This window comes from Cherax quadricarinatus, chromosome 42, assembly GCF_038502225.1.
Source record: "Cherax quadricarinatus isolate ZL_2023a chromosome 42, ASM3850222v1, whole genome shotgun sequence".
NCBI lineage: Eukaryota > Metazoa > Arthropoda > Malacostraca > Decapoda > Parastacidae > Cherax > Cherax quadricarinatus.
In genome coordinates, this window is record NC_091333.1 from 22398265 (window position 1) to 22423790 (window position 25526).

General features: G+C 41.6%; 1 protein-coding gene across 20 annotated transcripts in view; it reads left to right on the top strand.

Annotated features, from left to right (window-relative positions):
* LOC128695680 (synaptotagmin binding cytoplasmic RNA interacting protein) overlaps positions 1-25526 on the top strand; it is a 1077764-nt gene that overhangs the window by 13121 nt on the left and 1039117 nt on the right. The gene's annotated exons all lie outside the window — the stretch shown is intronic.

The following is a 25526-nucleotide window of genomic DNA, read 5'->3' on the forward strand; positions in this document are numbered from 1 at the left end:
CACTGTGCTCTTGGGAGATTCTGAAGAGAAGTTGCAGAGATTGGTGGATGAATTTGGTAGGGTGTGCAAAAGAAGAAAATTAAAGGTGAATACAGGAAAGAGTAAGGTTATGAGGATAACAAAAAGATTAGGTGATGAAAGATTGAATATCAGATTGGAGGGAGAGAGTATGGAGGAGGTGAACGTATTCAGATATTTGGGAGTGGACGTGTCAGCGGATGGGTCTATGAAAGATGAGGTGAATCATAGAATTGATGAGGGAAAAAGAGTGAGTGGTGCACTTAGGAGTCTGTGGAGACAAAGAACTTTGTCCTTGGAGGCAAAGAGGGGAATGTATGAGAGTATAGTTTTACCAACGCTCTTATATGGGTGTGAAGCGTGGGTGATGAATGTTGCAGCGAGGAGAAGGCTGGAGGCAGTGGAGATGTCATGTCTGAGGGCAATGTGTGGTGTGAATATAATGCAGAGAATTCGTAGTTTGGAAGTTAGGAGGAGGTGCGGGATTACCAAAACTGTTGTCCAGAGGGCTGAGGAAGGGTTGTTGAGGTGGTTCGGACATGTAGAGAGAATGGAGCGAAACAGAATGACTTCAAGAGTGTATCAGTCTGTAGTGGAAGGAAGGCGGGGTAGGGGTCGGCCTAGGAAGGGTTGGAGGGAGGGGGTAAAGGAGGTTTTGCGTGCGAGGGGCTTGGACTTCCAGCAGGCATGCGTGAGCGTGTTTGATAGGAGTGAATGGAGACAAATGGTTTTTAATACTTGACGTGCTGTTGGAGTGTGAGCAAAGTAACATTTATGAAGGGATTCAGGGAAACCGGCAGGCCGGACTTGAGTCCTGGAGATGGGAAGTACAGTGCCTGCACTCTGAAGGAGGGGTGTTAATGTTGCAGTTTAAAAACTGTAGTGTAAAGCACCCTTCTGGCAAGACAGTGATGGAGTGAATGATGGTGAAAGTTTTTCTTTTTCGGGCCACCCTGCCTTGGTGGGAATCGGCCAGTGTGATGATAATAAAAAAAAATAACAGCAACCACCCAGGGAAGTACTACCGTTCTGCCAGATGACTGTGAAACAGAAACCTGTAACTGTTTTGCATGATGGTAGGATTGCTGTTTTCTTTTTCTGTCTCATAAACACACAGGGATATCTTGCTACTCATACTTACACTTTGGTCACACTTCACAGACACGCACTTGCATATATATATATACATACATCTAGGTTTTTCTCCTTTTTCTAAATAGCTCTTGTTCTTCTTTATTTCTTCTATTGTCCATGGGGAAGTGGAAAAGAATCTTTCCTCCGTAAGCCATGCGTGTCGCATGAGTCGATTAAAATGCCGGGAGCAATGGGCTAGTAACCCCTTCTCCTGTAGACATTTACTAAAAAAGAGAAGAAGAAAAACTTTATAAAACTGGGATGCTTGAATGTGCGTGGATGTAGTGCGGATAACAAGAAACAGATGATTGCTGATGTTATGAATGAAAAGAAGTTGGATGTCCTGGCCCTAAGCGAAACAAAGCTGAAGGGGGTAGGGAAGTTTCGGTGGGGGGAAATAAATGGGATTAAATCTGGAGTATCTGAGAGAGTTAGAGCAAAGGAAGGGGTAGCAGTAATGTTGAAGAATCAGTTATGGAAGGAGAAAAGAGAATATGAATGTGTAAATTCAAGAATTATGTGGATTAAAGTAAAGGTTGGATGCGAAAAGTGGGTCATAATAAGCGTGTATGCACTTGGAGAAGAGAGGAATGTAGAGGAGAGAGAGAGATTTTGGGAGATGTTAAGTGAATGTATAGGAGCCTTTGAACCAAGTGAGAGAGTAATTGTGGTAGGGGACCTGAATGCTAAAGTAGGAGAAACTTTTAGAGAGGGTGTGGTAGGTAAGTTTGGGGTGCCAGGTGTAAATGATAATGGGAGCCCTTTGATTGAACTTTGTATAGAAAGGGGTTTAGTTATAGGTAATACATATTTTAAGGAAAAGAGGATAAATAAGTATACAAGATATGATGTAGGGCGAAATGACAGTAGTTTGTTGGATTATGTATTGGTAGATAAAAGACTGTTGAGTAGACTTCAGGATGTACATGTTTATAGAGGGGCCACAGATATATCAGATCACTTTCTAGTTGTAGCTACACTGAGAGTAAAAGGTAGATGGGATACAAGGAGAATAGAATCATCAGGGAAGAGAGAGGTGAAGGTTTATAAACTAAAAGAGGAGGCAGTTAGGGTAAGATGTAAACAGCTAGTGGAGGATAGATGGGCTAATGAGAGCATAGGCAATGGGGTCGAAGAGGTATGGGGTAGGTTTAATGATGTAGTGTTAGTGTTCAGCAGAAGTTTGTGGTTACAGGAAAGTGGGTGTGGGAGGGAAGAGGAGCGGTTGGTGGAATGATGATGTAGAGAGAGTAGTAAGGGAGAAAAAGTTAGCACATGAGAAGTTTTTACAAAGTAGAAGTGATGCAAGGAGGGAAGAGTATATGGAGAAAAAGAGAGAGGTTAAGAGAGTGGTGAAGCAATGTAAAAAGAGAGCAAATGAGAGAGTGGGTGAGATGTTATCAAAAAATTTTGTTGAAAATAAGAAAAAGTTTTGGAGTGAGATTAACAAGTTAAGGAAGCCTAGAGAGCAAATGGATTTGTCAGTTAAAAATAGGAGAGGAGAGTTATTAAATGGAGAGATGGAGGTATTGGGAAGATGGAGGGAATATTTTGAGGAATTGTTAAATGTTGATGAAGATAGGGAAGCTGTGATTTCGTGTATAGGGCAAGGAGGAATAACATCTTGTAGGAGTGAGGAAGAGCCAGTTGTGACTGTGGGGGAAGTTCGTGAGGCAGTCAGTAAAATGAAAGGGGGTAAGGCAGCCGGGATTGATGGGATAAAGATAGAAATGTTAAAAGCAGGTGGGGATATAGTTTTTGGAGTGGTTGGTGCAATTATTTAATAAATGTATGGAAGAGGGTAAGGTACCTAGGGATTGGCAGAGAGCATGCATAGTTCCTTTATATAAAGGCAAAGGGGACAAAAGAGAGTGCAAAAATTATAGGGGGATAAGTCTGTTGAGTATACCTGGTAAAGTGTATGGTAGAGTTATTATTGAAAGAATTAAGAGTAAGACGGAGAATAGGATAGCAGATGAACAAGGAGGCTTTAGGAAAGGTAGGGGGTGTGTGGATCAGGTGTTTACAGTGAAACATATAAGTGAACATTATTTAGATAAGGCTAAAGAGGTCTTTGTGGCATTTATGGATTTGGAAAAGGCGTATGACAGGGTGGATAGGGGGGCAATGTGGCAGATGTTGCAGGTGTATGGTGTAGGAGGTAGGTTACTGAAAGCAGTGAAGAGTTTTTACGAGGATAGTGAGGCTCAAATTAGAGTATGTAGGAAAGAGGGAGATTATTTCCCAGTAAAAGTAGGCCTTAGACAAGGATGTGTGATGTCACCGTGGTTGTTTAATATATTTATAGATGGGGTTGTAAGAGAAGTAAATGCAAGGGTCTTGGCAAGAGGCGTGGAGTTAAAAGATAAAGAATCACACATAAAGTGGGAGTTGTCACAGTTGCTCTTTGCTGATGACACTGTGCTCTTGGGAGATTCTGAAGAGAAGTTGCAGAGATTGGTGGATGAATTTGGTAGGGTATGCAAAAGAAGAAAATTAAAAGTGAATACAGGAAAGAGAAAGGTTATGAGGATAACAAAAAGATTAGGTGATGAAAGATTGGATATCAGATTGGAGGGAGAGAGTATGGAGGAGGTGAATGTATTCAGATATTTGGGAGTGGACGTGTCAGCGGATGGGTCTATGAAAGATGAGGTGAATCATAGAATTGATGAGGGGAAAAGGGTGAGTGGTGCACTTAGGAGTCTGTGGAGACAAAGAACTTTGTCTTTGGAGGCAAAGAGGGGAATGTATGAGAGTATAGTTTTACCAATGCTCTTATATGGGTGTGAAGCATGGGTGATGAATGTTGCAGCAAGGAGGAGGCTGGAGGCAGTGGAAATGTCATGTCTGAGGGCAATGTGTGGTGTGAATATAATGCAGAGAATTCGTAGTTTGGAAGTTAGGAGGAGGTGCGGGATTACCAAAACTGTTGTCCAGAGGGCTGAAGAAGGGTTGTTGAGGTGGTTTGGACATGTAGAGAGAATGGAGTAAAACAGAATGACTTCAAGAGTGTATCAGTCTGTAGTGGAAGGAAGGCGAGGTAGGGGTCGGCCTAGGAAAGGTTGGAGGGAGCGGGTAAAGGAGGTTTTGTGTGCGAGGGGCTTGGACTTCCAGCAGGCATGCGTGAGCGTGTTTGATAGGAGTGAATGGAGACAAATGGTTTTTAATTCTTGATGTGCTGTTGGAGTGTGAGCAAAGTAATATTTATGAAGGGGTTCAGGGAAACCGGCAGGCCGGACTTGAGTTCTGGAGATGGGAAGTACAGTGCCTGCACTCTGAAGGAGGGGTGTTAATGTTGCAGTTTAAAAACTGTAGTGTAAAGCACCCTTCTGGCAAGACAGTGATGGAGTGAATGATGGTGAAAGTTTTTCTTTTTCGGGCCACCCTGCCTTGGTCTGAATCGGCCAGTAAGTTGAATTTTTGGTAATGAAAGAAAGCCATCCCTAATCATTGTTTTGTCTTGATAAAATTTTTCGTAAAATTCAAGGGAAATCGAAGTACTGTACATGCAGTTAGTGTATAATTGCTCTCAGTATCTTAAAGTAATGATTGTGTCAGTGTTAGGTTGAAGATGTTGCATTGAGATGCCATTAATTAACTCAATTCTGATCTTTCAAAAAGCATTCCTGTGCTGCCAAGGGTCATTCTCTGTGATGGATTTGTAAAATATATCTTTCATACCATATTTGAATGATAAGGGCGGTGTTCCACTGACTCCTTGTGCATTTGTGAGTAAATTTATTTAGGTACACATAAGTACAATTACCATGTAGATAAATGGTTCAGAGAACTAACAGGCCAAATGACTTCGAACAGGCGATAAATGACATGCCCATGCACTCTGCCCCTGGGCCAGACTCGTGGAACTCCATGTTCATCAAGAACTGCAAGAAGCCCCTATCACGTGCTTTTACCATCCTATGGAGAGGGAGCATGGACACGGGGGTCGTCCCACAGTTACTAAAAACAACAGACATAGCCCCACTCCACAAAGGGGGCAGTAAAGCAACAGCAAAGAACTACAGACCGATAGCACTAACATCCCATATCATAAAAATCTTTGAAAGGGTCCTAAGAAGCAAGATCACCACCCATCTAGAAACCCATCAATTACTCAACCCAGGGCAACATGGGTTTAGAACAGGTCGCTCCTGTCTGTCTCAACTATTGGATCACTACGACAAGGTCCTAGATGCACTAGAAGACAAAAAGAATGCAGATGTAATATATACAGACAAGTGTGACCATGGTGTAATAGCGCACAAAATGCGTGGTTAAGGAATAACGGGAAAAGTTGGTCGATGGATCTATAATTTCTTCACTAACAGAACACAGAGAGTAGTAGTCGACAGAGTAAAGTCCGAGGCAGCTACGGTGAAAAGCTCTGTTCCACAAGGCACAGTACTTGCTCCCATCTTGTTCCTCATCCTCATATCTGACATAGACAAGGATGTCAGCCACAGCACCGTGTCTCCTTTGCAGATGACACCCGAATCTGCATGACAGTGTCTTCCATTGCAGACACTGCAAGGCTCCAGGCGGACATCAACCAAATCTTTCAGTGGGCTGCAGAAAACAACATGAAGTTTAACGATGAGAAATTTCAATTACTCAGATATGGCAAACACGAGGAAATTAAATCGTCATCGGAGTACAAAACAAATTCTGGCCACAAAATAGAGCGAAACGCCAACATCGAAGACCTGGGAGTGATCATGTCGGAGGATCTCGCCTTCAAAGACCGCAACATTGTATCAATCGCATCTGCTAGAAAAATGACAGGATGGATAATGCGAACCTTCAAAACTAGGGATGCCGAGCTCATGATGACACTCTTGAGGTCACTTGTTCTATCTAGGCTGGAATATTGCTGCACACTAACAGCACCTTTCAAGGCAGGTGAAATTGCTGACCTAGAAAATGTACAGAGAACCTTCACGGCGCGCATAACGGAGATAAAACACCTCAATTACTGGGAGCGCTTGAGGTTCCTGAACCTGTATTCTCTGGAACGCAGGCAGGAGAGATACATGATTATATACACCTGGAAAATCCTAGAGGGACTAGTACCGAACTTGCACACGAAAATCAAAAGCAAAAGACTTGGCAGACGATGCAACATCCCTCCAGTGAAAAGCAGGGGCGTCACTAGCACGTTAAGAGACCATACAATAAATGTCAGGGGCCCGAGAATGTTCAACTGCCTCCCAGCATACATAAGGGGGATTACCAACAGACCCCTGGCAGTCTTCAAGCTGGCACTGGACAAGCACCTAAAGTCAGTTCCTGACCAGCCGGGCTGTGGCTTGTACGTAGGTTTGCGTGCAGCCAACAGTAACAGCCTGGTTGATCAGGCTCTGATCCACCAGGAGGCCTGGTCACAGACTGGGCCGCGGGGGCGTTGACCTCCGGAACTCTCTCCAGGTACTCCAGGTAAACTCCGTGTGATAATAAAAATAAAATAATAATAATAATAATATCTTTCTTTACTACACGTACATGTACAAGGTATACAGGCCTAGCTGACATCAGTGACATACTACTATATAGAAAGCCGCTTGTTATGCAGAGTATTTCAAGAAAATTTGGTCACTGTCCCAGGATAACACCCACACTAGTCGGCTAACACCAAGATACCCATTTACTGATGGGTAAACATAGACAACAGGTGTAAAGAAACATGCCTTATGTTTCTACCCTGGCTGGGAATCTAATATTTACCAAAAATCATATACATGTATGGCTAACCCAAGCCAGGTACTAGAAATAAGCCACGTTGACTTTTTTGGGTTATCCTAGGTTATCAACACACATGCTGCTATGTGTGATAATCTATATAGAGAAAATAACTTTTTTGTTTCAGGTTTATGGTGCAGTACGAGTGTATGTCACAGTTAGCCCTTTGCTACACTCCGTTTTCTCTAATATAAGCCCCCAAGACAGGGATAGGAGAATAGTATTTGTATACCATATCCTCTTCATAACGAACTGCTTGGTGTTATGCCAAATATTATTTATTCTGGAGTATTTAACATGTTTTATGTTATTTATATTGTTTATTATGTCATATTAGGTCAGTAGTTATAGGCAAATAAGCTGTAGTGTTGATATTAGCATATTCTCCTGCATCACGAGACTGAGCTCATAGCAACCGACAGTTAATCTGTAGCATACATACAGAGGTACAAAAAAATACAGGTAAGAGTAGCATGCCAAAGCCACTTATATGCATAGCATTACGGGCAGGCTTAAAATTAACTTCAAATTCAAATTAGCTTCAAAGCCACCTTATCTTTAACCCTTTGACTGTTTCCGACGTATAAATACGTCTTACGAGCCAATGTTTCTGACGTATTTATACGCATAAATTCTAGCAGCTTCAAATCAAGCAGGAGAAAGCTGGTAGGCCCACATGTGAGAGAATGGGTCTCCATGGTCAGTGTGCACCATATAAAAAAAATCGGGGAGCCAGTGGTGCATTGTGGGAATGCCATTTCAGTTGTCATTTTTCAGCATGTCTAGCGGTAAGAAATATGTGATTCCCCAGCAAATCTGGGACTCTTCTCTTCCCAAGTGATGCTCTAACACAGATGGAAGTGTCAGTGAAGATCAATTTCATGATTTGGAGGAGTTTGAGACCAAAAGCAATGGAGGAGGAGGAGGGGGAGGAGGGGAGGAGGAGGAGGAGGAGGAGGAGGAGGAGGAGGAGGGAAGGAAGAGGAGGAGGAGGAGGAGGAGGAGGAGGAGGAGAAGAGGAGGAGGAGGAGGAGGAAGAAGAAGATGTAATAATATTGTTCCCTTGAAGCAAGAAAAAAAAAAGTCCACCCCATGACAGTGACAAGATAAGGGGAGATAACATCTGATAAGAGCTGACTTTGATGAGGGTAAAGGAGGGTAATATTACATGACCATTGCCCTCCCTTTGTTTTTGCTGGTACACAAACATTTCTGTCTGTCTATTTGTCTGTCTGTCAAGCTCCCTGTCTGTCCATCTAGCTCTCTGTCTCAGAGAGAGCCACAAGACTGTGTCATCACGTTTACTCACATCTTCAAGCAGAGTATAGCACTTTGTCTGGATTTCTTGGGTTATCCTAGGTAATTTACACTATGTATACTTGTATTTATGTGTACCTGTGAGACAGAGATAGGCAGACAGATAGAAAGAGAGACAGATTGAAAGATATAAAATGAGGGAGAAAGATAATTAGATAGAATGGAGGAGGGGAAGCAGCATCCGACCCCATTGTTTTGACAGGCGGTAGGGTAGTGACTAATGACACAATATGTCACTTTGACAGCTGCCGACTCCTGACTCAAAACAATTATAAGCCACACACTCGCACACAAGGAGGAGGAGGAGGAGGAAGAAGAAGAAGAAGAGGAGGAAGAAGAAGAGGAGGAGGAAGAAGAAGAGGAGGAGGAAGAAGAAGAAGAGGAGGAAGAGGAGGAGGAGGAAGAGGAGGAGGAAGAGGAGGAGGAAGAGGAGGAAGAGGAGGAGGAAGAGGAGGAGGAAGAGGAGGAGGAAGAGGAGGAGGAAGAGGAGGAGGAAGAGGAGGAGGAAGAGGAAGAGGAGGAAGAGGAAGAGGAGGAAGAGGAAGAGGAGGAAGAGGAAGAGGAAGAAGAAGAATTGTTTGTTTGTTTTTGTAAACAAGTTTTGTAAACAATATATTGATAATTATGTTTGTGTGCTTGTTGTGTTGTATACAACGAGTGTATATATATACATTGCACCTTACTTTGGTCTCATAGGCCACATAAGTTATGTGAAAAAATAAAATAGTGAAAAAAACAAAAAACCTTCAATTACAAGTAAACTAAAGTTTACCGGGTGAGCGGCAGTCGCCGCTGTTGCCATACGCGGCTCATTTTCTGCAAACTTCATGGCTCTATATCTCGGTAAGTACCGATGGCAAAAATTTTTTTTTTGGACTAAAACACTCAGAAAAATAATCTTAACATTTTCATAAGAAAAAATAATTTTTTTTTTTTTGAATATTTGGCGACATAGAATGACAGTTTCAGAGAGGGACCTGAAACAGTCAAAGGGTTAATGGATAATGTACTGTGTCAGTGCTTTACATAATGAGAAGCATTTCTTTTATTCATTGGAACCATGGCTAAGGCTAAAAGTAAGCAGGTTATAACAATAAATAGAGAAAAAGAAATTGGAATGACTTATGGAGCAAGTAGCGCCACCAAATAGTACCAGCAGGTTGGTGTGGTGACCCTGGAAATTTGAAATTATGCTAGCCAGAATTAGTGCTGAATAACTGAAGGAACTGGATAACTGATTGCCGGATTTGTGATGGCGGACCTGTAGTAAACATAGGCTGCTACAGTGAAAAGCTATGTTCCACCAGGTACAGTACTTGCTCCCATCCTCAAATCTGACATAGACAGAGATGTAAGCCATAGCACTGTGTCTTCCCTTGCTGACGATACTAGAATTTACAAAAGTATCATCCGATCAGGTAATCTCTAAGTGGATATAAACCAAGGTTTCTGATGGGTCACAGGAAACAATAAGTTGCGTGAGGACAAATTTCAATTACTCCGTCACTGCTAATACGCTCCTGCCTTCCCTAAGAATTTATCCTACCTGTTGCTAGTATTGCAACATTCCATAGCTCCTGAAAATGGTTAAATATTGCAGGTTTGATCCCCGGCTAGTTGCAGTATTGTTATATGCTTAAAACCACTTTGTTTTATGGATGTACTGCTCGTGAGACTGGTTTTCCAAACAGTAGAAGAATGAAATTAATCCTGTAGTATTCTCAGTCGTGAATGTGCTTGCATCAAGAGTGGCAGACCCACTCATTAGATCCCTGATGTTTGTAGCATGGTGGCCTAGTGTACGAAGGCATCAAGAAATTTACCTAGCATCCTGGGAGGCTGGTTAAATATCGCGGGTTCGATCCTCGCCTAGTGTCTCTTGTTGCGTGTGTGTTTTAGTTAAATTTTTTTTAACACGTCAACTGTTTCCCACCAAGGCAAAGTAACCCAAAACAGAAGAAACACTTTCATCACTCACTCCACTGACTTGCCAGAGGCATGCCAATACTATAGTTCAAGACTACGAATATCTCCAACACCTCCTTCAGAGCACAGGCACTGTTCTTTTCGCCCCCAGGACTCCAGTCTGTTTAACAGGTATCCCTGAATCCCTTCATAAATGTTACCTTGCTCACATGCCAACAGCATGTCAAGTCATAAAAACCACTTGCCTTCACTGCTGGATGTCTAAACCTCTTGAACACAAAACCTCCTTTACCCCTCCTTCCAACCTTTCCTAGGGCAGCCTCTACCCTCTTCCCTCCGCTACAGATTTATACACCCTCCAAGTCGTCATATTGTGCTCCATCCTCTCTCAATGCCCAAACCAACTCAACATCCCCTCTTCAGCCCTCTGAACAATACTTTTAGTAATCCTTCACCTTTTTTTAATCTCCAAGGTACGAATTCTGTGCACAATATTCACACCACACACTTCCCTCAGACATGACATCTCCACTGCCTCCTTCATGCAATATTCACAACCCATACTTCACACCCATATAAGAGCGTTGGTACCACCATACTACCATACATACCCTTTTTACTTCTATGGATACTGGTCTTTTTCTCCACAGATGCCTCAGTGCACCACTTGCCCATTTTCCATGGTTCATTTTGTCTTTCGTGGAACCATTTGCTGACATGTCCACTCCTTAATATCTGAACACATTCACTTCCTCTATACGCATTCCTTCCAGTCTGATATCTACTCTTTCATTACCCAAATTTTTTGTTACCCTCATCACCTTTCTCTTTCTAATGTTAACTTTTAATTTCCTACATACCCTTACCTTAGCCTCACTATCCTCGTAAAAACTCTTAACTGCTTTCAGCAACCTACCACCTATTCCATACACTTTCAACATTACTCACATTGCTTCCTTATGACTTTTCCAAATCCATAAATCAACAAGAACTTCTTTGAAAATTAAGACACATGTGCAACATCTGGGTAACTTTATTGTAGACGTTTCGCCATCCAGTAGCTTTATCAGTACAAATTCTAGGACATAATGTGAAGACGGTAGAACTATATATAATGTCTACAACGCAGATACCCAGATGTTGCATGTGTCTTAATTTTCATCTTGTCGGTATTGTATACCATTTTTGTATATAAACTTCTTTACCCTTATCTACACATCCCCCACCCTTCCTAAAGCCTCCTTGTTCGTCTGCAATCCTTCCTGCTCTCGGTATTACTCTTTACTCTGCCAATAATAACTACCATACACCAGGTATACCTAACAGGCCTATCCCCCTATAAGGGGGATAAGCTTGTTCAGGGGAATGGGTGACTTCAACAAGGTATGTACTAAATAACAAAAAGGCACAAAACCGTGACTGGATCAATATGTTTTGGTCCAAGTCGGACTGAAACATTGTCGTAAGCTCCCTTCTGTGTTGCAGGTTATTTGTGTAAGGTATGCACTATACACTGCAACACCAATACCCTTCTCTGGAAGTTTCAAAATGTTAGGCTTTCCATTATGGAATCTGACTTGTGTCAAACTTTTAAAATTCTGTCACCTTCATTGTTTTAAATTATGATAAATTGTAATACAGCCTCTCTTCGCTTAGTGATGTATGTACTCGTTTACCGACAATTCGGACTTACGACGGGCTCTCTGACAAGTATGCATACCTAAATAATGTATATTAGAGCTGATTTCCTCTATTCTTTTTATTACAATATGCAGTACACTACTGTATAAGCATTTAGAAATAGTATACTAAAAATGTTATACAGTGGTACCTTGACTTATGAGTGCCCCAACTTATGAGTCTTCTGAGTTACAAGCCATCGCTCGGTCAGTTTTTTGCTTTGAGTTGCAAGCCAGAATCTGAGTTACAAGTGAAAAAAAAATATTTACTGAAAAAAAAATTGACTGAATATGAGATTTGGCATGAACCCCGGCCTAAATGGGACAATGAAAGGTGGTTTTGGGACTTAGTACTGATAAAACAATGCTAGTGCGATGTTCTCACTGGAGGTAATCATGTAATTATCTTTAGTTAGTCAAAAACTTAAGAACTATTTTTTTTTGTAGAATACCTGGAGTTTACTGGAACTCCAGGTATTCTACAAAAAAAAAAAAAATAGTTCCTAAGTTTTTGACTTTTGCAAAATATCTTGCCATTTACTCCCACAAATCCCAAAATATTTGGAATAGTATTTCCAATATTCCACAAGCTAATTCTAGAACAATAAATTTTTATGATTCCTGTCATTATTATTGCATATACACTACTTCAGTAATAAATGGTTGGCTTCATGAAATAAGTCAGTAATTTACTTCTGAGATATTCGTATATCATTGCACTAGTGATCTAGTGCAGTTAGCCTCTCAAAAACTGTTTTCTCTTAACCAGGACCAAAGAACACATAGGAAGGAGCAGTAATGATTTTATATGCTCGGACACGTCCTGGACACTTGCCATGTTATGGCCTATTTTATTCATTCTAGAGTATATATCATGAGTCTGTTACTTAGTGTTTATTATGTCATATTATATCAATTGTGATAGATAAACTAGCCATAGAGTTGATATTTGTGTTATATTGAAGTATTTTCTCCTGCCCCTGAGGTGGTTTTATTTGGGGGGGCTGGAACGGATTAATGGCATTTCAATTAATTTCAATGAGGAAAATTGATTTGATATACGAGCAAATTGAGTTACGAGCTCGGTCACAGAACAAATTAACCCTTTGACTGTTGCAACCCCAAATCCTGAAGTGTCTCCTGGTTTCGGAAAAATTTTGGGAAAAATTTTTTTTTGAAACGATAGAGAATCTTTTCCCAATGGTAATGACACCGAAAGTACGAAATTTGATCGAAAACTTACGGAATTACGCTCCTGTGAAGTTAGCGATCTTGGCGATATATACACATCGGCGATTTTGCCGACTTTGAGCCCTATTTTCAGCCAATTCCATTGTTCCAGTCGACCAAACTCAGCTACAGTGGACCCTCAACCAACGATATTAATCCGTTCCCCATAAGAAATAATGGAAATCAAATTAATCAGTGCAAGACACCCAAAATTGAAAAAAAAATTTTTTACCACATGAAATATTAATTTTAATACACACAAACTGAAGAAGACATGTACAATTACATGACGCTTACCTTTATTGAAGATCTGGTGATTGATGGGATGGGAGGAGGGGAGACTGTGGATGGTGTTAGTGTTTAGAAGGGGAATCCCCTTCCATTAGGACTTGAGGTGTCGAGTCCTTTTCCGGGGTTACTTCCCTTCTTCTTTTAATGCCACTAGGACCAGCTTGAGTCACTGGACCTCTGTCGCACAACATATCTGTCCATAGAGGCCTGTGCCGCCCATTCCTTTATGACATTCCTAAAGTGTTTCACAACATTGTCAGTGTCACAATTAAACACTTGTTCAGGTTTCAATTCTTCACTGTCTATGTACTCCTTGAATTCCTGCACTTATTTTTCAGCTGCTTTTTGGTCCAAACTGGCAGCCTCACCATGCCTGATCACACTATGTATGCCACTACGATTCTTAAATCTCTCAAACCAACCTTTGCTGGCCTTAAATTCACTCGCATCACCACTAGTTGCAGGCATTTTTCTAATTAAATCTTCAATGCAACTTCCTAGCCTTTTCACATATTATCGCTTGAGAGATGCCATCTCCTGCTATCTGTTTTTCGTTTATCCACACCAATAACAGCCTCTCAACATCTTCTGTCACTTGCGATCTCAGTTTTGAAAACATAGTTGCACCTTTGGCAAGAACAGCTTCCTTGATTGCCGTTTTCTTGGCCACAATAGTAGCGATGGTTGATTGGGGTTTTGTGTACAACCTGGCCAGCTCGGAGAGACACACTCCACTTTCATGCTTAGCAATAATCTTTCTTCCTATCCATAGTAATTCTCACCCTTTTTGCTGTAGAGTTGGCACTAGAAGCTTTCTTGGGGCCCATGGTGACTTATTTTGCAGGTGCAATCACTAAAAACACTGTGATAATATGAAATGTTCCGATTGTATGTTTGGATGGGACTGCGGTGGCTGGCTGGCTTGTAAACACTGGCCACAAGTGGACGCGTCTCAGACGGAACGAATCGTGTTGCTCGAGTTTTTTAGTGCTAGCCGAGGCAAAGGTTTTGCGTTAAAATGTATCACTAGTCGGATTTAACGTTAGATGATGCCATCATTGGTCGAGGGTCCACTGTATTTCTTTAGAACTCCATTTTTTCTATCAATTGAGTACAAGAAACTGCCCATTTACTGATTTCAACTACCCAATAAAGTAGTCAGAAATTGACAATTTGGCCAGTTTTGCACAGATTAAAAAAGATGCCAGTTTCAAAATAGGGTTCAGAATAAACAATGCAGACATTCTTGGCACTAAAATAACATATCCTCTGTTCATTAGTCATGTCTCCAGGCACCTCTTGCTTTCTATTTTGATTTTTTATTCACACAAAAAATATACAGTTATGCAGACTACTGCATTATTGTAAAAATGGTATAAATAATATCAATGCACTAGTGAAAGAATATTAGACTCCCCAGTTAACGTATATTGGACGTGTGGTGTGATTTGCTTACTCTTGAACATTGGTAAAAATCGAACATTTCCACTACTTTGAGCTCAATTTCAAGGTCGTTTTCATCGTGAAACTAATCAAAATCATCTCAATTTATGTGAAATGTTTTCCATTCTATCAAATGAGACCAAGAAAACGAGAATACAAACATAAATACTATAGGAAAATACACCTCAAAGTCGGCATTTTAATCCAAAAACTCGGTTGGAGTTTTTTCTCTCATTATGCACTGTGTGCTGCAGGGTTTTTCTTATACAGTGCACACTGACCACAGATCCATTCTCTCACATGTGGGCCTACCAGCTTTCTCCTGCTTGATTTGAAGCCGCTAGAATTATTGAGTACATATACCTCCAAAACCCTGGCTCGTAAGACGTATATATATGGCTGAAACAGTCAAAGGGTTAAACTTGTAAGTCAAGGTGCTACTGTAAATGGTGCAAGGGTGACATTAAAGCAATATCAAAGATGGTTGACATGAGCTCGCTACCATTATGGTATTCTCCTCGTTTAGCGAAGAAAATTCGTTTACCAACACGGTATTAGGAACGCAACTCTGTTGTTAAGTGAGGAGAGGCTGTTTATATATACTGTACGTAAATATAATTTAGGGATGGGACAATGTCAAAATTTTTCTGATACTTTCCTGTATTTTTTTATTTTTAAATTATAATGACTAATGTTCATATACGTATAGGGGAATGCTTATTGCACAATGGGTATTAAATAAAACAGGAAGGTTACATATTACATAGCATAATTTCTCTTGAGATGACAGTGTCTTTACTCATTACTTGGCCTGTGGTTAATTACTGGTTGTCAAAGACACGTGTCGATAGTGTGTGGGCTCACGTGCGTGCTTGTACTATGTACATATGTGTACATATGTATGTGTGCACATGTATGTATGAATGTTTGAGTGTATGCGTAACCTTCACAAATGTGAGGTAGTATGTTAATGTTGATATTTTTAAGCATACCTAGTATTATTTGAAAAACTATTGGTGGATGACGTTTATTGCACCCATACTGTAACAATGGCCGGTAGTGATACTTTGGCACACCCCTGATATGTATAGAGAGAGATTTCAAGGTTAAATAATACGAATATAACCTGATCATTCTACAGTGATAATTATGTTTGCATATTCTTCGTCAGGTGGAATGGTCAGAAATAACAATTTCCCTTGCTCACTTAATCTCAGTCCCTTAACCAAAACATAGTGGATTAATATTTTATGCAGAAATTGACAACTTATCAACCAATCATTGCCCCTCTTACAATCTAATTGTATGGACACCATATGCATTCAAAAGGAAATTGTATTCACAACGTCGAGGAATTACCACTCGTCTCTGTCATCGCCCTAATAAATCTCGTATTAAGCGAGGCAAGCTGAACCGGTATACACGAGTAATGTAGGCATATATTAGTGAAGTAAATATAATTGGTAGTGCAAACATTTATCATTAATGTAGGTATGCATTAGTGATATAGGCATACATTAGTGGTATTGCCATACTTGATGAAAGTATACACGGTGCTGGCATACAATACTGATGGCATGCACTAGTGATGTTGGCATACGCCAGTGATGTAGGCATACATTAGATTGTTAGGCATTACATTTGTAAATGTGCATTTCTGATGAAGTTATACTCATATTGATGTATTCATTAGTGATGTAGGCATACAAATACCTTTACCTTAGGTGAGTTTCGAGAGTCTTTCTACTCCCGGAGCCCAGCCATGGGTCAAGCTGTTTAAACATTAGTGATGTAGGCATACAAAATATTCGTAATATAGGCATACAGAGCATTACTAATGTAGACATAGAAAAATGATGCAGGCATACAGTACAGTAGTGATGCATGCATACAGTACAGTAATGATACAGGCATACAGTACAGTAGTGATGCAGGCATACAGTACAGTAGTGATGCAGGCATACAGTACAGTAGTGATGCAGGCATACAGTACAGTAGTGATGCAGGCATACAGTACAGTAGTGCTGCAGGCATACAGTACGGTAGTGCTGCAGGCATACAGTACAGTAGTGCTGCAGGCATACAGTACGGTAGTGCTGCAGGCATACAGTACGGTAGTGCTGCAGGCATACAGTACGGTAGTGCTGCAGGCATACAGTACGGTAGTGCTGCAGGCATACAGTACAGTGGTGCTGCAGGCATACAGTACGGTGGTGCTGCAGGCATACAGTACGGTGGTGCTGCAGGCATACAGTACGGTGGTGCTGCAGGCATACAGTACGGTGGTGCTGCAGGCATACAGTACGGTGGTGCTGCAGGCATACAGTACGGTGGTGCTGCAGGCATACAGTACGGTGGTGCTGCAGGCATACAGTACGGTGGTGCTGCAGGCATACAGTACGGTGGTGCTGCGGGCATACAGTACGGTGGTGCTGCGGGCATACAGTACGGTGGTGCTGCGGGCATACAGTACGGTGGTGCTGCGGGCATACAGTACGGTGGTGCTGCAGGCATACAGTACGGTGGTGCTGCAGGCATACAGTACGGTGGTGCTGCAGGCATACAGTACGGTGGTGCTGCAGGCATACAGTACGGTGGTGCTGCAGGCATACAGTACGGTGGTGCTGCAGGCATACAGTACGGTGGTGCTGCAGGCATACAGTACGGTGGTGCTGCAGGCATACAGTACGGTGGTGCTGCAGGCATACAGTACGGTGGTGCTGCAGGCATACAGTACGGTGGTGCTGCAGGCATACAGTACGGTGGTGCTGCAGGCATACAGTACGGTGGTGCTGCAGGCATACAGTACGGTGGTGCTGCAGGCATACAGTACGGTGGTGCTGCAGGCATACAGTACGGTGGTGCTGCAGGCATACAGTACGGTGGTGCTGCAGGCATACAGTACGGTGGTGCTGCAGGCATACAGTACGGTGGTGCTGCAGGCATACAGTCCGGTGGTGCTGCAGGCATACAGTACGGTGGTGCTGCAGGCATACAGTACGGTGGTGCTGCAGGCATACAGTACGGTGGTGCTGCAGGCATACAGTACGGTGGTGCTGCAGGCATACAGTACGGTGGTGCTGCAGGCATACAGTACGGTGGTGCTGCAGGCATACAGTACGGTGGTGCTGCAGGCATACAGTACGGTGGTGCTGCAGGCATACAGTACGGTGGTGCTGCAGGCATACAGTACGGTGGTGCTGCAGGCATACAGTACGGTGGTGCTGCAGGCATACAGTACGGTGGTGCTGCAGGCATATAGCTCAGTAGTGATGTATTCATACGGTACACTGGTGGTGTATTCATACATTCAGTACTGATGCAGGCATGCACTACAGTAGTGATGCAGGCGTGCAGTACAGTAGTGATGCAGGCATACAGCACAGATGCAGGCATACAGTAGTGATGCAGGCATACAGTGCAGTACTGATGCATTCATACACACACCTTGAACCAATGGTCGTATCAGTGATGTCATTGATGTTGAAATCCTGCTAGTGACATGAAGTCAGGTAAGGTTCTTGCAGTGCAAATAAAATATGACTTCACTAATACAGTGATCCTTGAACCAATCAGCAAATAATTTCTTTGAGCAAAAAGCATGGGTCTGCCCTTAGTCACCTGTTGCATTAGTGCAGAACAGAAAACTGAAATGGTCCTTTGCTGGTTTGAAGCCAGTGGCACTTTTTCTCTTGCATGCTGATGTATTTCTAGAAGGCATTTTTATCCAGAATAATCTGGACCACTCATGGAAACCATGCTCACAGGAATGGTAACAGATGCCATTTTTCCAACTGGATATCAGATCCTGAGGAAAGATAGAGGGATTAGAGGTGGTGGTGGGGGGGGGGGGTTGCACTGCTCGTCAAAAACCAGTGTAGTTTTGAGGAGTTGGAAGGAGAGGACAGAGGGGAAGCAAGGGACTACATAGCAGGAACACTTCAGACTGGGAGTTCCCAAGGTAGTGATTGCAGTAATGTATAACCATCCACAATAGCAGGAGCCTAAGACAAAAATATGATAAGAGGAACAGAGCAATGGTTGATACACTGAGGTGGCCAGAAGGGCCCATGTGGGCAGGGCAAAGTTACTAGTTATGGGTGACTTCAATCACAAGAAAATTAACTGGGGAAAACCTGGAGCCAGACAGGGGACCAGAAACGTGTAGGGGTAAGATGGAGGTGATGCTGGAAAACCTCATTCATCAAAATGTTAGGAGAGGAGAGGATGAACTAATTGGACCTCGTATTCAGCTTGAGTAGTTCAGACATTGAGGAGATAACATACGAATGGCCCCTTGGAGCTAGTGATCACGTGATTCTGAGCTTTGAATACGTAGTAGAATTTAAATTGGAGAGTAGGCTGGGAGAAGCCAAACTACAAAAGAGGGAACTACACAGGCATGAGGAATTTCCTACACGAGGTTCAGTGGGAAAGAAAACTGGTGGGAAAATCAGTAAATGAAATGATGGAATATGTGATAACAAAATGCAAGGGCAGAGGAGAGGTTTGTACCCAAGGGCAACAGAAATGATGGGAAGACCAGAATTAGTCCTTGGTTCACCCGAAGATATAGAAAGGCCAAAACTAAGTGCACTTGAGAATGGAAAAAGCATAGAAGATGGAGGACCCAGGAAAATAAGATTAATAGTAGAGCCAGAAACGAATATGCACAGATGAGGAGGGAGGCCCAATGGCAATGTGAACATGACATAGCATTGAAAGCCAAGTCTGACCTGAAGCTGTTGTACAGCCACATCAGAAGGAAAAAGTAAAGGACCAGATAATCAGGCTGAGGAAGGAAGGAGAGATCACAAAAAATGAATGAGAAGTATGTTAAGAGCTCAACATGAGATTTAATGAAGTATTTTCAATGGAGGCAGAAAGGACTCCAGAAAGCCGGAATGATGGGATAAATGAACAAGTGCTGGACACAATACACACAAAACTGAGGAGGAGGTGAAGAGGCTCCTAAGTGAACTCGATACCTCAAAGGAAGTGGGAGCAGACAACATCTCTTCATGGGTCCTGAGAGAGGGAGCAGAGGCGCTGTGTGTGCCACTAACAATCTTCAGTGCGTCTGTTGAAACAGGGCAACTACCTGAGGTGTGGAAGACAGCAGATGTAGTCCCAATTTTTAAGGAGACAGACATGCAGCATTTAACTACAGACCAGCATCACTGACATGTATAGTATGCAAAGACATGGAGAAGAATATATCAGGAGGAGAGTGGTGGAGCACCTAGAAAGGAATGAGCTTATACACGACAACCAGCATGGTTTCAAGGAAGAGAAATCCTGCGTAACAAACCTACTGGAGTTTTACGAGAGAGAGAGAGAGAGAGAATGGGAGAGAGAGAGAATGGGAGAGAGAGAGAATGGGAGAGAGAGAGAATGGGAGAGAGAATGGGAGAGAGAGAGAATGGGAGAGAGAGAGAATGGGAGAGAGAGAGAGAGAACGAGAGAGAGAGAGAGAATGAGAGAGAGGTAGGTAGGTAGGTAAGTAAGATTGCATTTTCTTGGACTGTTAATCCTTAAATGGTCCAAACGTATATATACATTTTTCAACATTTGAAAGTATGTAAAAAATTTTAGATATTCTTCCTTGTTTTACATTTAAAAATGTGTAAAAAAAACTTTTATCTACATTTTTTTTGTTGTTATTTTCGAAAATATGTAAAAAAAAAACGTAGATCTACTTTTGGAGCACTACGGATTTGAACGTCGATCTGTTTGGACCATTTAAGGGTTAAAAGTCTTGACACAGTTCCACACAAAAGATTAATGCAAAAGCTAGAGGATCAGGCAGTTATAACAGGAAAGGCACTGCATTGAATCAGAGAATACCTGACAGGAAGACGAGGAGTCATGGTTTGAGACAAGGTGTCTGAGTGGGTGGCTGTCATGATCGGGGTTCCACAGGGGTCATTCCTAGGACCAGTGCTGTTTCTGGTATATGTGAATGGCATGATGGAAGGGATAGATTCAGAAGTGTCCCTGTTTGCAGACAATGTGAAACTAATGAGAATTCGGACAGATGAGGATCAGGCTGGACTACAAAGGGATCTGGACAGGCTGCAAGCCTGGTCCAGCAACTGGCTCCAGAAGTTTAACCTACCTACCTACCTGCCTTCCAAACCTACCTACCTGCCTACCTATGTAACCTACCTACCTAACCTAACCTTTCTAACCTTGCCTTTCTAACCCTGCCTTTCTAACCTTGCCTACCTAACCTACCTACCTGCCTACCTACTTACTTACTTACTTACCTATTCCAGGGATGCATGATGTTACCATAGTTTAACATATTTTTGGATGGTGTTATAAAACGAGTAAATGCTATGGTGTTAGGCAGAGGGTTGGGATTAAAATACTATATGGAATCAAATACAGAATGGGAGTTGACAGTAAAGATTCTGTGCTCATGGGAGATTCTGAAGATAAGTTGCAAAGGTTAGTGGATGTGCTTGGGAGCTTTTCATTGGGGGGCATGTTGCACTGTTGGCAGAGTCTTGCCTTTGTTGGAAATGATTTCAATGTACATATGTGGGACAAGTCCTAGGATTTTGCAGATGTAAATAATGATGTACAGTGGACCCCTGAGTTTCGTGATTAATCCGTTCCAGAGAGTCTACCGACTGGCTCAATTCACGATTGGCGAATCTATTTACCCCATAAGAAATAATGGAAACCCAATTAATCCGTTTCAGACAGCCAAAAGTATTAACAAAAACTATTTTTTTAAAGATTAAATATAGATATACATGTAGAAAACAATGACAAATAAATATAAAGCACTACTAAAATGGATAAATGAACATTTAACATCACAATTAACTTTTATTGATTCTTGTTGGTGTAGGAGGCAAGAGGAAGGCGAGTTTATTATGCTTCAATATGACTGCTAATATCATCTCTACGGCTTATTTATCTATCAGAATTCATCTAATATGACATTATAAACAATATTAAATAACATAGAAACATGATATATACTCTAGAATGAATAAAATGTCATAATGTTTGAGAGAAGTAAATGGTGTAAGTGGTGGTGGTGTTGGGTTTAAGGGCCGCCGCTGAGAGAAGCCGTGTTGGTGGCAGTGGAGGCTTTGGCCACCACCACCATCACACTTAAACTATTTATGTAATTTATAAATAAGAAATACAGTGGACCCCAGGTTAACGATATTTTTTCATTCCAGAAGTATGTTCAGGTGCCAGTACTAACCGAATTTGTTCCCATAAGGAATATTGTGAAGTAGATTAGTCCATTTCAGACCCCTAAACATACAGGTACAAATGCACTTACATAAATACACTTACATAATTGGTCGCATTGGGAGGTGATCGTTAAGCGGGGGTCCACTGTATTCACATTTTAATTTATAAATAAGAAATGTGTATTTACATTTTAATTTATAAATAGGTAAGTTTATTCAGGTATACACAAATACAGTTACATACATAGATTATCATACATAGCCACATATGTGTAAAGTACCCAGGATAACCCAAAAAATTCAAGAGTGACATATTTCCATTGGTGTCCTTTTATATTTACACTTATACATGTATTTACTTTTATACTTAAACTTTTATATTTACATTTACCTTGGAGGAGATGTTAGTTTAATTAGTTAGTTTGATGAAGGAGATGTTGGCAGAGGTTTAGGATGGTGGAAGATAGCAGGGCAGTGTATGTTCAGCGGTTCTGTACACATCCAACAACATTGGAGAGTTACTCTCGTGTTTTTCTATCGCTTACTCGCTTAACTTACTTGCTGCACTGTTAATTCTAATTTATCACTGCTGGAGCTATAGCCTTTATCGATACCTGCTGCTTTAGTATCATATTGTAGAATCACTGCAGAAGGTACATTCTCCCCTGTCTCTTCCTCTACTTTAGTACTTTGCTACGAGTTTTTTCTTGACTTCTATTGTGTTTCTCACCTTTACCAAAGGGCTGGCACTAGGAGCTTTCTTTGGGCCCATGGTGGCTTATTTAGCAGTTGCAAGCACAAAAAACAATTATTATGAAATGTGTTGTATGAACCCGTGGGGTGATGGTCACATGCTGGTAAACAATGGTACACTTGAGTGTGAATAGTGCAGGAGACTGGCTTTGTGTGCGTGCTGATGGGCAGATGCGTACCAGAAGGTCGCCGAATCAAGAGTACAATCACGAACCATGAAGCTAAATTTTGCCGAAAAAACTTGCCGAAAGTCGGATTTCACGAAAGTTGCGGCCGCCGAGCGGTGGGGGTCCACTATTTTTTTCACCTTCATTCCAAGGAGTACAGGTCTTTATTTCCTTTAGCATTCATTTTGTAGTTATACCATGATCTTACTTATCGAATGCTTTTACGATGTCTGTGTATATTTCATCTGGATTCTGTTTGTCCTGTACATCCAGGACATGACATAGTGGTCCAGTAGTTGCAGGAGGTAAGAGTGACCTGCTCTAAACTTGCACTGTCCTGGGATGCTCAATTGTTGGTTGGCAATCTTGCTTCTTTGGATCCTTTCAAAGATTTTTATAATGTGGAACATTAACACTATCGGTGTACAATTCTTAACTGTTGCTTTGGAGGCCTTGAGTGCCATTCTCTATAATAATATATATTATTTATATGATAATTCACATGCATGCACACTGTGTACACGTGCACACACACAATGTGCACATGTGCACACACTATTGTCGTAAGATTACGTGTGTGTTCTGGTAGTGGGAATGAATGATTAAACTCTTTGGAGGCTATGTACCTTTATTTGGGTTCTTGGTACACAGGCAGTGTGTTTAACCCTTTCACTGTTGGTAACGTATAGGTATGGCTTACAAACCAGTGTCGGTGATGTATTAATATGCCAAATTTCTAGCAGGAGAAAGCTGGTAGACCTACATGTGAAAGAATGGGTCTGCATGGCCAGTGTGTGCAGTATAAAAAAAAAAACGCAGCACGCAGTGCATAATGAGAAAAAAAAAACTCCGACTGTGTTCATGGTTTAAAACGCTGACTTTGAGGTGCATTTTCATATGGTATTTACGGTTGTATTCTCGTTTTCTTGATCTCGTTTAATAGAGTTGAAGATCCATTACAGAAATAGAGATGATTTTGATTGGTTTCATGATGAAAAGTATCTTGAAATTGAGCTCAAAATAGTGGAAATGTTTGATTTTTCCCAGTGTTCAAGAGTAAACAAATGACGTCACCATCCAATACCCAATACGTGTCCAATTGGCCAGCCTAATACGCAGTCACGAATGGGTTGACATTATTTATACAATGATTACAATAATGCAGTAGGCTGCATAACAGTAAATCTTCTATTTTTTGTGTGAATAAAAATTCTAAATGAAAAGCAAGAGTAATGTAAGAGGGGCCTGGAGACATGAATAATTAACAGAGAAAATGTTATTTTAGTGCCAGGAATATCTTCATTGTTTATTCTGGACCCTATTTTGAAATTGACATCTTTTGAAATGTGTGCTAAATTGACCAAATTGCCAATTTCTGACCACTTTATTGGGTAGTTGAAATCGTTAAATGGGCTGTTTCTTGTACTCGCTCAATAAAACAAATGGAGTTCTAGTGATATAGCTGTGAGTTAGGTCAACTGGAACAATGGAATTGGCCGAAAATTGGGCTCAGAGTGGGCGAAATCACTGGTGTTTATACATCACCGAGACTGCTGACTTTGCAAGAGCGTAATTCCATAAGTTTTCCATCGAATTTTATACTTTTGGAGTCATTACAATTGGGAAAAGATTCTCTTATTTCATAATTTTTTTTTTTTTAAATTCTTCGACAATGAGAGCAAGTTTGCGAACAGGGGTCTCAACGGTGAAAGGCATACATCGCTCGGCCACCTACCCATGGCCATCCTCAACCACGATTGTATGAAAAAAAAAACTCTAACAGAACATACACAGCCTCTCCTCATTTAGCAACATGTTTACCGATGCCTCGGACTTACGACGGGCTCTCTGACCAGTATTCATACCTAAATAATGTATATTTGAGCTGATTTCCTCTTATTCTTTATTTCAGTATACAGTACACTACTGTATAAACATTTAAAAATATACCAGAAATGTTACAACTGGTGCAAAGGTGATAATTAAACATTATCAATAATGGTTGACACAAACTCGCTACCATTATAGTATGCTCATCACTTAGTGACGAATTCGTTTAACGACGTGGTCTTAGGAACGGAACTCTGTCATTAAGTGAGGAGAGGCTGTATATACATGTGGACATGGGCTAAAAAAAAAACTTCCTACAGGAAGGGAATTAAAAGAAGAGGAGTGTGCTAAAATATCATGGTCCAAGGCAGTGAGCTTCGGTGGGCATCACTGCACGCCTTCCTGCGTCTGGGCAGATGCTACAGTACATCACATTGGGAGACATTGCTGCTGCTGAGCTATGGCATAACAGGGTATGGTCTTGTCTGGAACAGTGAAGCAGTCATTGTAATAGTCACTGCAGGGTACACTCATCCTGGGGCACAGCCTGCTGGTGCCCTCGAGTGAGGTGTCATCAGTACTCGGCAACTGGGCAGGACTTCTTATGGCAAGTGACTCAGGAAGACATTTCTCGGCTGGTACTGTTGCTGGGGCTGTCACTGCCGGCAAAAGTGGAGTAAGTCTAGCAGAGACGACTCAGGCGAGGGAGTCGTAGCAGCATACACCATAACTGGAATGAGCGGGGATAGCAGTCAAAATGACATCATACTTTGTGTAGG